This window comes from Idiotropiscis lumnitzeri, chromosome 22, assembly GCF_059441095.1.
Source record: "Idiotropiscis lumnitzeri isolate Australia: NSW breed Sydney's pygmy pipehorse chromosome 22, RoL_Ilum_1.0, whole genome shotgun sequence".
Lineage (NCBI taxonomy): Eukaryota > Metazoa > Chordata > Actinopteri > Syngnathiformes > Syngnathidae > Idiotropiscis > Idiotropiscis lumnitzeri.
This window is the reverse complement of record NC_142412.1, coordinates 5,321,217-5,334,923: the sequence shown is the minus strand read 5'-3', so window position 1 is coordinate 5,334,923 and position 13,707 is coordinate 5,321,217.

The following is a 13,707-nucleotide window of genomic DNA, read 5'->3' as shown; positions in this document are numbered from 1 at the left end:
TGGCGAAAAATTTCGCTCCAGTCCAGTTTATTGTTCAGATGAACACCCAGGTACTTGTAAGTTGAGACCTGAGCAGGAAGACTTTGGCGGCCTTGGGCAGTGCGACTGTTAAACGGGATAGTGACTTTAAATTAGATCAGCAGATCAGTGCTGTTGTTCGATCGAGCTTCATTAAGATGTCTTCAGGTCCCACGCTAGAACGCTACCAACTCATAAAGTTTAATTTTATAGGATACAATGTATACTAATAGCCAAATGTGACACTCATGTTTTTCAAATAAAGACCGACCACTGTCGCGTCGTCAGCAAACTTGACCCGCAACAGCCTTCCACGGTCGGATACAATGTTTCAAAGTTCCCCGCTGGAAAGGGGACTTAGAAGAAATTTGTAAAAATTCACCCGGAGCTCCGTGCCTGTTACTATCTACCTGAAAAAACCTGGAATCCACCTGAATTTCCATACACAGCATACTGTATTTGTAAAGGTAACATGTTTAAATCACAGTACTGTGCTGAACTATGTATTAAATAAGAAAAGCAAATTGTTGAATGTATTCAGTTTTGCATTAGAGGTCCCACTGATTGTCCAGTATTTCCTACATGAGATGGTCGCATTCACCCCAGGAGGCGTGGGTTCGAATCCCACCTCAGACAGAGCCCATGCATGATATTATGATGCGTGACACATATATTTATTTTTTGACAGCCACCAGATGCAAATTGAAATCAAATTCGTCAACCACTGCGATCAAAAATAAGTTGGCAGCCGTCTTCAGGGCCTGATTGCATTAAGAGCAGCTGCCTTATCTATTACGTATGACATTTTCAAGCTATTTCAATGAACGTCTTTTAGAGATTCCGGCCTGTTTGGCGTTTAGGGTTGCTGCAATACAAATGTTGAAAATTAGTCAGAAAAGACTCAAGACAATGTAACGGTACATTTGGGCGAAAATTGCCATTGACTTACAATTTTAAGAAAAATAATATATATATTGCCCATTACTGTAGACTTTTTATCATCAAATGGGTCTCGTGTGCAGGAGTATATGTGAAGCGAGTAGTTGACATAAGAAGAGATGTTCACATAAACTTTATGACATCGAGCGATGAGTAGCTCTTCCTATTCAGCTCACGATTTCAAGCAAAGAACAAAAATAGGGATCATTTTGCCCATGTCGGTGCTTGGTACTTTCAATGGGCTCTGTCTGAGGCGGGATTCGAACCCACACCTCCTGGTGAGACTGCGACCTGAACGCAAATTTCCACCTTTATATAGTGTAAAAAGACATCCTGAAGCCCGGGCAGCCATTAATTTGATTGTCCAATATTTCCCTTATGAGATAATGCCTCTCATAGCAAATGTGTACAGAGCCTGGGCAGTCATTAATTTGATTGTCCAATATTTCCCCAGCGTTTACTCAGCTGCAACAACAAGGTACACTGACAATATATATATATATATATATATATATATATATATGTTGCGCGCATGCATCCACGATAGCCCATTAACTGCCACGCACGCCGGCCGGAGCTCTGCTACGGTCCGAACCGCTGTCCAGAACCTTCGATTCCCTTTATTTTTCCCAACATTTTTACTACTATTTTATAACAATTTAATCGAACATTTATTTCGATTGATCATTTCTTTTCATGACAAGGCCTTTTAACTAGAACAAAAAATCTCTCATTTTTATTGGGATCCTCATTTCAATTTCAATTTCATTGAATGAAATAAATAAAATTTGAACGGCAAACCGACGCGGCCTGATGACTCAAAAGTCAGCTGGGCTTTGCTCCAGCTCCTCAACTCAATGGACCTTTACTTAAAAGAACACTTTAAAAACAACCACAGCTGCATATAAAAGTATTATACATAAAATCAAATCCGAAATATAAAAATAACAAATTACAAATGAAATAACAAATTACCGCCCCCCCCCCCGACGGATGGACAAATCTACGAGTTGAATTGTGGCTAATAGAAAATTATGCCTAACATCATTTTGTCAACATAAAGCGTCACTTTCAGTGCATTATTTGTAAATTAACCCAAAATATATAATCTGTTTATGTGCATCGTTCTGTGCATGCAGTAAACAATACATTTTTTCATCATAGAAAACTGCGGCTTAAACATCAAGACGTCTGCTGGTCTAATTAAGTCTCGAGGACCAAACTGAGTCTTCACTTTTGATTTCAGCGCGGTAGTTCTCGGCCGGGCCAAATTTGAGTATTAAACACACACTCAAATGTGCTAATGTTATGTGTCACGGGCGCCCCCTAGTGTCTGTGAAAAGAATACAACTATGTGGGGAAATTGGTTTATTTTGGCTCGCCGCAGCACACTTCTCGCTCTCTCTGCTGTGCTCGTGGCCTTGCCTGCAGAAGCCGATTGGCCCGCCTAATGCTCTCTTGACTGTGTTTGCTTTGTTCTTGCTTGGTACTTTCAATGGGCTTAGAAGAAGACATACACAGCGATCGGATTTGTATTTTTCCAGCCCTGAAGCACATGGCTTTGCTGAAAACAACAACCCTTTAAGCTTTTGATCAAGATGTCGATCATAAATTATAGCTGATTATGAGTGTTGCTTGCTTTCGTCCTAGTCAGGCCACCCTGCTACAGTGATTAGACAGATCGGTTGCCAGGTCTGCCTTTTGTGAGCAGGAAAAAGGTTTTTCACCACTGTGTGTTTTTCTGTGCCCTAATTTGCTGTCTTCACTTGATGAATGTTCAGTCACACCTTGCTCAGCGTCGGTACAGGTCAAGGAACGGTGTAGCTCTGTCAATGGAGGCTCATCATTGTGCATGATTACCACACCATTCAGTATTGTTGTTTCCTCGTCGGGGAGGAGATGCGCTAACCTGGACAGGAAGCTGCTGCTGGCCTTCTACCACTCGTCCATCGAGAGCCTGCTGACGTACTGTGTCTCCACAGCCGCTGCATGCAAAAGCGTACTCGGGGTGAGCACGGGATGGGTTTGCTTTACCGGGTGAACGGTGAAGCGGACTTTGGCGGGGGAGCCGGCGCAGGCATTATCTCATGAAGGAAATACTGGACAATCAAATTAATGACTTTCCAGGCTTCAGGATGCCTTTTTACACTATGGACACTTAATACACAACAACTCATTGGTCATTGCGGATTAATGTGAGGGAGCACGCTGTTTTGTTTGCAAACTTTTTTATATTTCTTGTGTTGAAACTGTTAATAAAATATTGAGAGACACAATGTGATTGAAAATTAAAACCTTCCTGCACAATACTTAAATGAACAATAAAGTTTGGTTTTTTAGTGCTGTAAATGCATTTTCAGCTCGCGCTGTACACATTTGCTATGAGAGGCATTATCTCAAAAGGGAAATATTGGACAATCAAATTAATGACTGAGGATGAAGTAAACAACATCGGAAGGCCGTCCTCTTCGGCCTAAGTTTCAACGCCTTAGACCGCTCCGCCATCCTGGCACCTGGTAATGCTCTCTTGAATGTGTTTGCTTTGTTCTTGTGCAAAGTTGGAAAAATAAGCTTGCAAAAACGTTTCCAATGTAAATTTCCACCTTTATACAAAGTCAGTGCGGCCAGAACCAACGCTGAGATTTCGCTTGCCACTTGGACCCCAGACTGTGATGCTCGGCCCCTACACATCCTCCACCCGAACGCTGAGCACCAGTTCCAAACCCGGGCTGCACTGTACTCCATAAAATTTGAATGCCTTGACAAGTCGGTCTGTCGGCCATCGTGCCGCTCGGTGGAAGCCAGATCCGTGGTCCACAAAATCGACGACCTGGGATTCTCCGGAGCTTCCATTCGGTTAAACTTAGGGGCCGCTTGGCACCGCCCGTGCCCGGGGTGATTTCACTGAGATTTGTGCTGGCAGATCCATAATTTTGCCTTAATTTAGCCAGCGTATGCCAAAATTTACAACTGTGGGTCTCTGGATTTTCCCATTCACTCCCATCTCACGATGGCAATTATTTTGGGTATTCCGAAGATGAAGACGACAAAGTAAGTTGAACTCATATTTTCTGTCTGCTGTTGGGAATTTTTCGTGCTAACCCTGGGGTGGCCAAAACCCACGCCTCCTGGGGAGACTGCGACCTGAACGCAACGCCTTAGACCGCTCCGCCATCCTGGCACCTGGTAATGCTCTCTTTACTGTGTTTGCCAATCGGTCAGTGGTTGTGTGTGTTGCGGTGGGGCCGGGAGGACCTTGGCTGTGGTGTGGAGAGAAAGTGCTGTACGATAGGCAGGGCCGAAGCGAGGAGGAGGCCAGCGTCCGATCCAAGGGAACGTGGCGGCGAGCTGCTCTGCTGCGACTCGTGCCCGTCGTCCTACCACATCCACTGCCTCACGCTCTTCTTCGGCGCACGCCGGCCGTCGCAGTCTCCCCAGGAGGCGTGAGTTCGAATCCCCGCTGCTACGGCGGAGGGCGCAGAGAGCAGCTTGCCATTGACTTATTTTTTATTATTATTATTATTAATTATTAATTATTAATTATTATAGATGGGAACAAACAGGCCGGAAAATGTACTAACTTGGTTTATTCTGTTCAAAATGTTGCCATGTTATTGGTCCTCAAACTTTACAAAAGTCACAAATTAAAAATTTTTTTTAAAAAAAACGAGAGACAAAGGGGTACAAGAGGGCACATTTAGTTGCTTGCATTTTTGTTTTCTTGTGGAAAGAAAAATTCACAGTTTACATGTGACTGCCCACTGCAGATGCATCGTCATTCCAAATGAACGACTCGTCATATGACAGCCTGGGGCCGCGGCGAGCCCCGGCGCGCGGCGGGCCGAGGTGGGGGTGGTGGGTGGTGTCGGCAGGCTCGAATAATGTGCTGTTAACAACTGTGTGATAACGAGAAATTAATTTAATTCAATCATAAAATCAAGACAAACATTTTGCAAGAGACTGGATGGTAAAATGATAAGAAATAGTAGGGAACAAATGCATGATGAAAAGTGAGGTGCCTATATATATATATATATAATCAGTCAAATATCAATAATAAGAAGACAAAATGAACCTAATACAAATAAATGAATGCTTAATGTCTCCTGATGTCAGCTGCCGGCGCACCTTCAAAAATGCTTAAAAGAAAATATATATATATATAATAAATATATATATTCTCGGGGCCCGCCGCCTTGATGCGTCGGGAGACCTCGTCGAGCTTGGGCTGGTCCAGGCGGAGTCGTTGAGTGATCTTGAGCTCGAACACCTGCTTGCCGGTGGTGCCGTCCGCGAGTAGGTTGCTGGCGACGCTGTGGTCGCCCTGCATATATATATATTTATTATATATATTGTATAGTTACCAGCAGAGCCGCTCACCCATTGCCCCCTGCATAAGTACGTGGAAACAGTCTTGACGACACAATTCTAATGTTTTGCGATGACGGTGGTTCCGGCCCGGTAGATCACTTTAGCACCTTAAAGAAGGCGTTTCTAAGGTGCCAATTTTTCTTTCGCTGTTTTCAGCTTAACATAGGCAATAATAATTTTATTGGAGTTTTGGCTGCAGGTAGGAGTGGCAGTAAAAAGGGCCAGCCTTGTTAAGAGTAGACGCGGAGGGTTTAAGAGGAGAGACTAACTTTTATCGGACCGCGAACCCTGAGCTTTCTTTGCATGACTTGGGACAGAGGCACAACATCCTTCAGGTGCAGGGCGTCGTTGGCACGGCTCTCTCGCTCGGCACATAAGCAGTCGAGAGCCTGGGCAGCTTCCTATTGGGGCCCGAGCAGCGACCGCGGCGAGGTCCCTATTTTTTTTGTAGAAATTATTATTAGGGCCCGAGCAGCGACCGCTACGAGGTCCCCATTGTTTTTGTGGAAATTATTATTATTATTATTATTAGGGCCCGAGCAGTGACCGCTGCGAGGTCCCTATTGTTTTTCTAGAAATTGTTATTAGGGCCCGAGCTGCGACGGCTGCGAGGTCCCTATTGTTTTTGTAGAAAATATTATTACTTTTATTATTAATAATATTATTATTATTATTATACGCAACTCTAGGGGGTGTACTGGAGCTAAAATAACAAAAAAAAAAAAAGACAAAAAAACAATCGCATTTTTCCTTCTGCCTCGCGCTCCGCTCGTGCCCGGGCGGAAGAGGTGCTCCAATTCGGCTTAACTGTGACACACGCCCGCCCTCCTCCCCCCGGGCACGAGCGGAGCGCGAGGCAGAAGGAAAAATGCGATTGTTTTTTTGTCTTTTTTTTTTTTTGTTATTTTAGCTCCAGTACACCCCCTAGAGTTGCGTAACCACTTTTAACTTGTCTGCCATGATTAATGCCTCAGGAAAAATGATATTGATTGGCGCAAGGTGTATACCTGAATATATATATATTTTTTTTGTTATAACAGGAATTTCACTCTCTCCCTCTCTCTACCCGTATTTTTTTGTTATAACATGAATTTCACTCTCTCTCTCCCCGTATATATATATATATATATATATATATTACTGACCCTGTGCTTTACAAAGATAGCATTCATGCTTGATGTCCTGCTCTTCCTGAGGCAGTCATTAATTTGATTGTCCAATATTTCCCTTATGAGATAAAAAGGGAAAGGTGTCCCCTCTCTCCGGCCTTCCCTTCTTATAGGGAATGGCCACACCGGACATGAATATTGAAGGTATTGTATTACGATTGCTGGCATTATTTTAAACACTTACGGGACAGAAGGTCAATTATTGCAACACTTAGAAAAAGTGTGCTCGGGCCCTAATAATAATATTAATAAGGATGCAATATAAAAGGGACAGACTGAAGTAGCAGTCAGCGCTCTATTTGCGACGGCCGGGTGTGGGCCCGACGCTCCCCAAAAGTCTTATTTGCTAAATTTAACACCCTTTTCTGTAGTCAGTAATGAATGAACACACTGCTAAATTCAACAATTACGAAGCCTGGAAAGTCATTAATTTGATTGTCCAGTATTTCCTTCATGAGATATTGCAACACTTAGAAAAAGTGTACAGCGCCAGCAGACAATGAATTTTCAGCACTAAAAAAACTATTGCCGAACAGTGCAATGCCACTCCCACAACTTTTCACGAAAAAGGACAAATTTCGTATTGTGACATCCTCATGGCCGAAACAGTCATCCGAGCATATATGAGGGCGATCACAATTTCCGCATAAAGCAATTTGTAGGGACCTCGCAGCCGTCGCAGCTCGGGCCCTAATAACATTCCAGTATTTCCCTTATGAGATAATGCCGTCAAATATTTGTACTTTTGTTTTTATTTTTAAAGAAATTTCATTTTATTTGATCCAAAAGAAATTATTTTTGCCAATATTTTTTACATTCTCATGGTTTGTACTGAAAGCTGTTTGTATGTGAGCTGCAACTGGTCGATCTAGGCGCGACTTTCTGTTGCTCGTCAGCAATTTCTCAGCGCTTTACTGAACAGACGCTTTTCAAGTGCTATATATGTAGCCGATATTTCATTACCCTCCCGTTTGTCCCGCCTTTCTTACATTGTCAGTCCCGCCGCGGCGTCCAGCTTGCTGACGCAGTGATAACCACGATGAACTAAATGGACTGTCTGGTCAGATAAAAGGGAATTTCCTGGCAGGAATTTCCAAACGTCCAGACAGACAGACAGTCGCTTGGCCCCGGCCTCGTTTTAATGGCGTCTCGGACAAGCACCAAAATCTTGATCGTCACTGTTGTGGAAAAAAAAATTAGAAAAATTGAAGGAAAAAATGATCAAGGAAGAATTGATGAAGCAGAGGAAGCCTCAAACTTTGATGTTTTTTACATGTGTAAATAAAAGACCCAAAGCTTTGAGTATTGCACCCCTTTAATGTTTAACTCAAACATCCATCTTGTAGTAATACAATAGTGTTAAAAAAAAAAGGTCTAGTTCGCATGTCACTGGTGGTACGCAGGTTCTCTCTGGTGATATGCAAAAAACGTAATCGTGCAGCCAATAATGTTCACGCTGAAAAAGTAGTGCCCGGGTATTTTCATGTCTGCTGTCATTGGATCTGGACAATCAAATTATGTGTCCCCTTTCTGGCTTGTTTGAGACCTCTGACCTCTAGTGCCTCAGCCATCAGGAAGTTAATGAGAAAGGTCTCAGCAGGAGTTGCAACCTGTCAATCAAATTAATGACTTTCCAGGCTTCAGGATGCCTTTGGCATCCATTGCAGCCTGGTCCTCCTGGAAGGGGGATTCCTTGTTAATCCCAATAATGAAAACAACATTTTTTCACATGCATTCCCCAATCTCAGGTTGCCTTGTGTGAAGGTGTCCCGATCTGCCGCGGCACCAAACGACCATAACTCAAACAACACTTTAACATGTTCATAAGAGTCTTATAAATCGGAACCCAAAGACTTGGTGGTTTCCCGGGGAACACAGACGCACACAAACCCACACGCACGCGCACACACACACACACAGTGAAACAAGGAGATTAGTGTCAGAAAAAGAGGCAAACCTAAATAAGTAAAGGGCCAATGCCAGGTTGTGGGCGTTGCGTTCAGGTCGCAGTCTCCCCAGGAGGCGTGGGTTCGAATCCCGCCTCAGACATTGCCCATTGAAAGTACCAAGCAAATCTTATAAAAGTTTGGTTTTTTAGTGCTGTAAATGCATTTTCAGCTCGCACTGTACACATTTGCTATGTGAGGCATTATCTCATAAGGGAAATACTGGACAATCAACGTGGAAGACTCCGCGACCGGTGGCCGAGATGCGGCCGTGGATGCCGCCCTGGCTGATGGGCTTGCCCGTCACGCAGGCGTGCGTGTTGATGTCCTGTCGAGACAAAAGACGCATACCAACATTTTAAGAGTCTGCCTCCAACTGGCCGTGAGAGGTACTGCACCCTTTGAGAACCTCACTGGCTGAAATCCAGCAATTCTTGATTGTTTTGACTGAGCGAACACTGTCAACTCTGTAAACTAGGCACACAGGATCACTTTTCGAGCCAGTAGCCATCGCTCGATCTGTCAATTTTTTTTTTTTTTCATGGGCCGCATACAGAAACATTGAAGCATGCAATATGGCCACTTTTTGACATTCGTCACCTTTAATGTATTTATTAAGACACTAAAACCTATCCATTACCGTGAATCAAAATAATTGTTTTTATATCGTGGACCACCGCACACTCACGAGTCGTGCACCTTTAAATTTAAATTTCCAATAATTTATCCATCCATGATCTGAGCTGATTCAAATCAAGGAAATGAGAGATGAGAATAAAATTGCCTGTACAATGTACAGAGTACAATGCAAGCAAATGACCGGGTCATGTTAATTTTCAGATATATCGTAGGCTGTTTAAAAAGAAAAAAAGGTTGCCTCGCATGGACAATAGGCTTAATTTGTACCCCCTGGTGTGGAATAAAATCATCGGCACAGATTGGTGAAAAAATTAATTAAGGATCCCAAAAACAAGGATAATTGAACAAAATAGATTTATTAAAGAAGAATCAATACCAACAAAGCCAGGACAACCCGAAACAAACACAAAACTCATGAAAAAGGCAAGAAGGCAAATAACTTGCGAGTAAAAAAAAGCAAGGAAATCAAAATACACAAACCCGATCAAGAAAACAACGCAGCTTGGAAAATTACTTACATGCGCAACAATAACACAATGACAAAAAACTTTGGTGAGTTTTCCTCACTCTTTCAGCACAAGTACACCAAACCGCCTGCTGCCAAGCCACCCTTTTTGGTAAAGTGACACATTAGTCCGCACATCCATTAAAAAAAAAAAAAACAGTTTCTCTGGAACTCTGAGGGCCTTTAGGCGATTTCCATTTTTTTTAATATATATTTGAGTTCAACTCTCCTCACATATCTGCATGTGCTCTATGGTGGTTATGTTTCATTCGAGTCTTTAATGTCTGCAGGCGACTTTATGCAAAAGCATCGAGTTTCACTGCGGTGCTTGAGTCCATCACCCAATTTTACATATATATATATATTTTTTTTTTTAAAGAATACATCAAGGGGTATCTTATATCACAATCAATGGTAATAAGAACACAAAATGAAAAAGTACCTCTAAAAGCCTCAACGCTGTCACGGAACACTCGAAAAAGATGATTCTTATTCCAAGGAAAAGTGGGATTCATTGATTTGCCTTCTCCAGTTTCTGACCATGATTTCGTGGGTCATGTTTTCCTTCAGCCTACTCACACTGACAATAAATGAACACAATCAAATTGCATTTAACGCAGTGCCCTGGAAAAAAATATTTGACGGCTGCATTTCCATAAGGAAAAAAAAAAACATCCAAGAAAATAACTTGTATTAGCTTTTACCAGTTGGTGGCGCTACTACTACGATGTAAAATAAGTTGGTAGATGTCTTCAGGGCTGAAGTATCCTCAAATGTGTACAACTTCGAGAAGATAGGATCATCTGAGTCATGTTGCCGGAGCTTTTGTTGCCACAGAGTACAATCGGACTTTTCAGCACCTTAATAGCCACGCCTTTTGCCAAAACGTCACAAAATTCGGCAGAGAGTAAGATCATTGTCTTGAGTCTTTTCTGACTAATTTTCAGTCGGATTCGTCAAAAGGGCACCGTGCAGTACGTGAAAATTAAAATAAAAACAAATTTTTGATTCCACTTGGCGGCACTGTGTGTATAACAAAATAATGATGGAAACCACTGACTAGTCATCACTTGAAATGTGCATCGGAAATGCAGAGTTGTCAACATAGTTTTGTAAATGTGTGTTTGCACAGCGGCCGGCGTGCGTGGCAGTTAAGCCGTAGAGGAGCACCGTCCCCGGGCACGGGCGATATATATATATATTTATATATTTATTATATATATTGTATATTTTTTGGTCGGCGCTCGTTTGCATTATACTGAGTTGTTTTAAAAGGAATCCATCGCTCCAAATATATATATATATATATATATATAGCGAGTTTTAGATGGCTTTGCGTAAAATTTTAAGACTCCGGGGAAAGTAGAAAAGTGTGACTCTTGCACACAGACGTCAAAAAAACAAATGATATAACCAGTGAAGCTAAAAAAAATGAATGAAGCTTCTCTAACCTGCTAATTGCCACATTAACTAAACTTCCCTTTATTGCATTCAGTAAACACCATTTTTTAAATAAAAAAATGTACTTGGATATTCAAATCATCTCTAAAAGCCGCAGTGAAAGAAATTAAGTCATTTGCTGGAGACGCCCCTGGATCCATCGGGCGGTTATATGGCTGTGAACATGGCATTCAAAAAACAGAAAGGATGTAACCTGAGTCACATCCCAAATAGGCTTTCAACTTCGCATGCAGTGGTGTCTTGTGACCCGTCTTTATCAGCTGATGTTCCATGAGGGCGTGACTTACCTGTCACAAGAATTTATAGAGACAACGTTCACTGGTGACTTGTTGATCTCCTCCTCCTCTTTATAACTCTGCACTGACACAAAATGTGAAAATGACATGATTGTTAATATATAATACCAAGCAAAGTGAGATCTCCTTGCGTGCGACAGCGCTCTCATTCCATGTTAAGTGTTGCACCCACCATGTCACCAAATAACTCAGTGCCTACTTGTTAACTTTTAAATAGGCCGCTAGGCTGGTCACAACTTTGAAGACACCTCTGATGATAAATTAGAAGACAAGCCTAGGAGGCCCATACTTTCTCTGTACTCTCAATAATCCTCCTCTCTCTCTCCTCTCTGCTAAGTGCAGCTGTTGCTCTCCATTGGAAGGATTTTTTTTATTTTTAAAACAATGATTGCTAATTAGGATTGCACACCCTGCGCGGGAACTACTACTTCGCAGTAATGACATAAAAGGAACATTTTGTCAATATTAAGGGGAAAAAAACATTAATGGAATGTTTCTTGAACATCTATACTGCAAACGTTATTTTTTTTGTGAGTTCAAAGGACCCTATTGTTGGACTGTGGTCGGGTTGCTAGTTCAGGATGTCTTTTTACACTATATAAAGGCTTAAAAGACAACCAAAACGTCCCTGTTATGATTGATTAAATGCCCTAACAATTAAAAAAATGACCCAGCTCATCCTATGGCTGAAGTGCCATGTTCATAGTAAAAACATGTAGGCAGCGAAGCCGACCAAGTCAGGCAAAGCAGCAACATTTGCGTCCAAAATGCGAGGAACACCATGGAACAGCTGAGCACAAGTGTCCCATTACTTTTGGTTAAAAGTCAACAGAGAAGCGGCATATGAATTGGGGGCGGATGAAAAATATTCGTTAGTTATGCAGTGGATCCCAGCCAATCGCGTGGGATAGGGACGGTGCTCCGGCGCGGCGGGGCGTTGGCCTCGGCCGCGTCGACCCGAGTCCGTACGGGCGAGCCCGGCCGCCCCCTCCTAAATGGTTTTGAGTGCAACATAAAACTTGAAAGAGTAAATGAGTATGTGAAAAAGGTTGCCTCCAGTACACAAGGACAGTTGCATGCCTCACAGAACAGACCCAAGGCGGGGTCTTGTAGATCCTCCTGTGGTTTTATAGTATAGTGAAAACGTCACAGAGCATGAGAACTGTGAATGAATGTTTTCTTCGACAGGTTTAGTTTATTGCTTGTCGATGGGGGTGGATTATTGTGTGGTTACTGTGTAAATTCCCGCATGGGGGGCAATTACTGGCCAGTGTGTTCTGATCCACAGAGAAATCACGTCCGTGTGGGAGACCAACTCTTCTTCAAGGTGCTGAAACGACTTCGTTGGGACAAGTGAATGCTGAGATGGCCCTCGCCAGATGATTGCAGTGACCCCGACGGCAGCAAAGGTCGCGGGGCGTGGCAGCTGGATCCACCAGTTGCAGTACAAGCTTCTCCGGTTTCCAGCTAAAGGCCGAGCAACGCGAATCCCTCGAACAGGAGCCCACCTGAGTCACAATATCGGACCACACGCACATCGGAACCGCACAACCAGCCACAGATACGAATGTTGAAGCCACAGAACAAAAAGATTAGATATTGTTTGGAAATTAATGACGTACATAAAGAATTTTAGCCTTGATTGGAGAACATTACTGCATTTACATTTTTAATAAAATGAAACAATTATTGATGTTATGACCACTACGAAGAATTTGAAAGACAATATATCGGGATAATTATGGTTTTCATTTTTGTTATGTGTAGTCTGTTCATGTTGCATTATTCTTATGACAAACACACATTACGCTGACGTGGGTGGGTGGTGGAGATATAGATGAACCCCTGAAGTTGCCAGGACAACTCGTGTGACATCACGCCACCCGCGGAGCGAGCAAGGGGCGGGGCTGGGCGATAAACCGAAAATTTACCGTTACCGAAATTTATTACAATGACCGAAATCATTTTGCCCATGTCGGTAAATTCGGTGTTAAAAAAAAAAAAAGCCTTTTCTGTCTGCGGCAATGTTCATGCCCCTTTAAGACCGCAACAGCGCCTCTAGTCACGTGACTCCAACAGTCTGCTCGAGAAAGAAAACAGACGTCGCTGTCGTAGCTGGGATTCAAATCCAGAAGCTTTTTCACCACCCACAACACAACCATGCTGTGCTGAAAGTTCAAAGTGAGAAGCAAGGTTCGACAAGTGACAACAGCCCATTAACGGAGGCACGGAGGGAACATGCAAACACCACACAGGAAAGGCAAAGCAGGAATCGAACCTTGCACCTCTGAACTGTGAGGCAGACGTGCTAAGATCCTGCAGGGGCAAAACATGATTTCAAAAGGCAAAGCCACTCGTGCGAC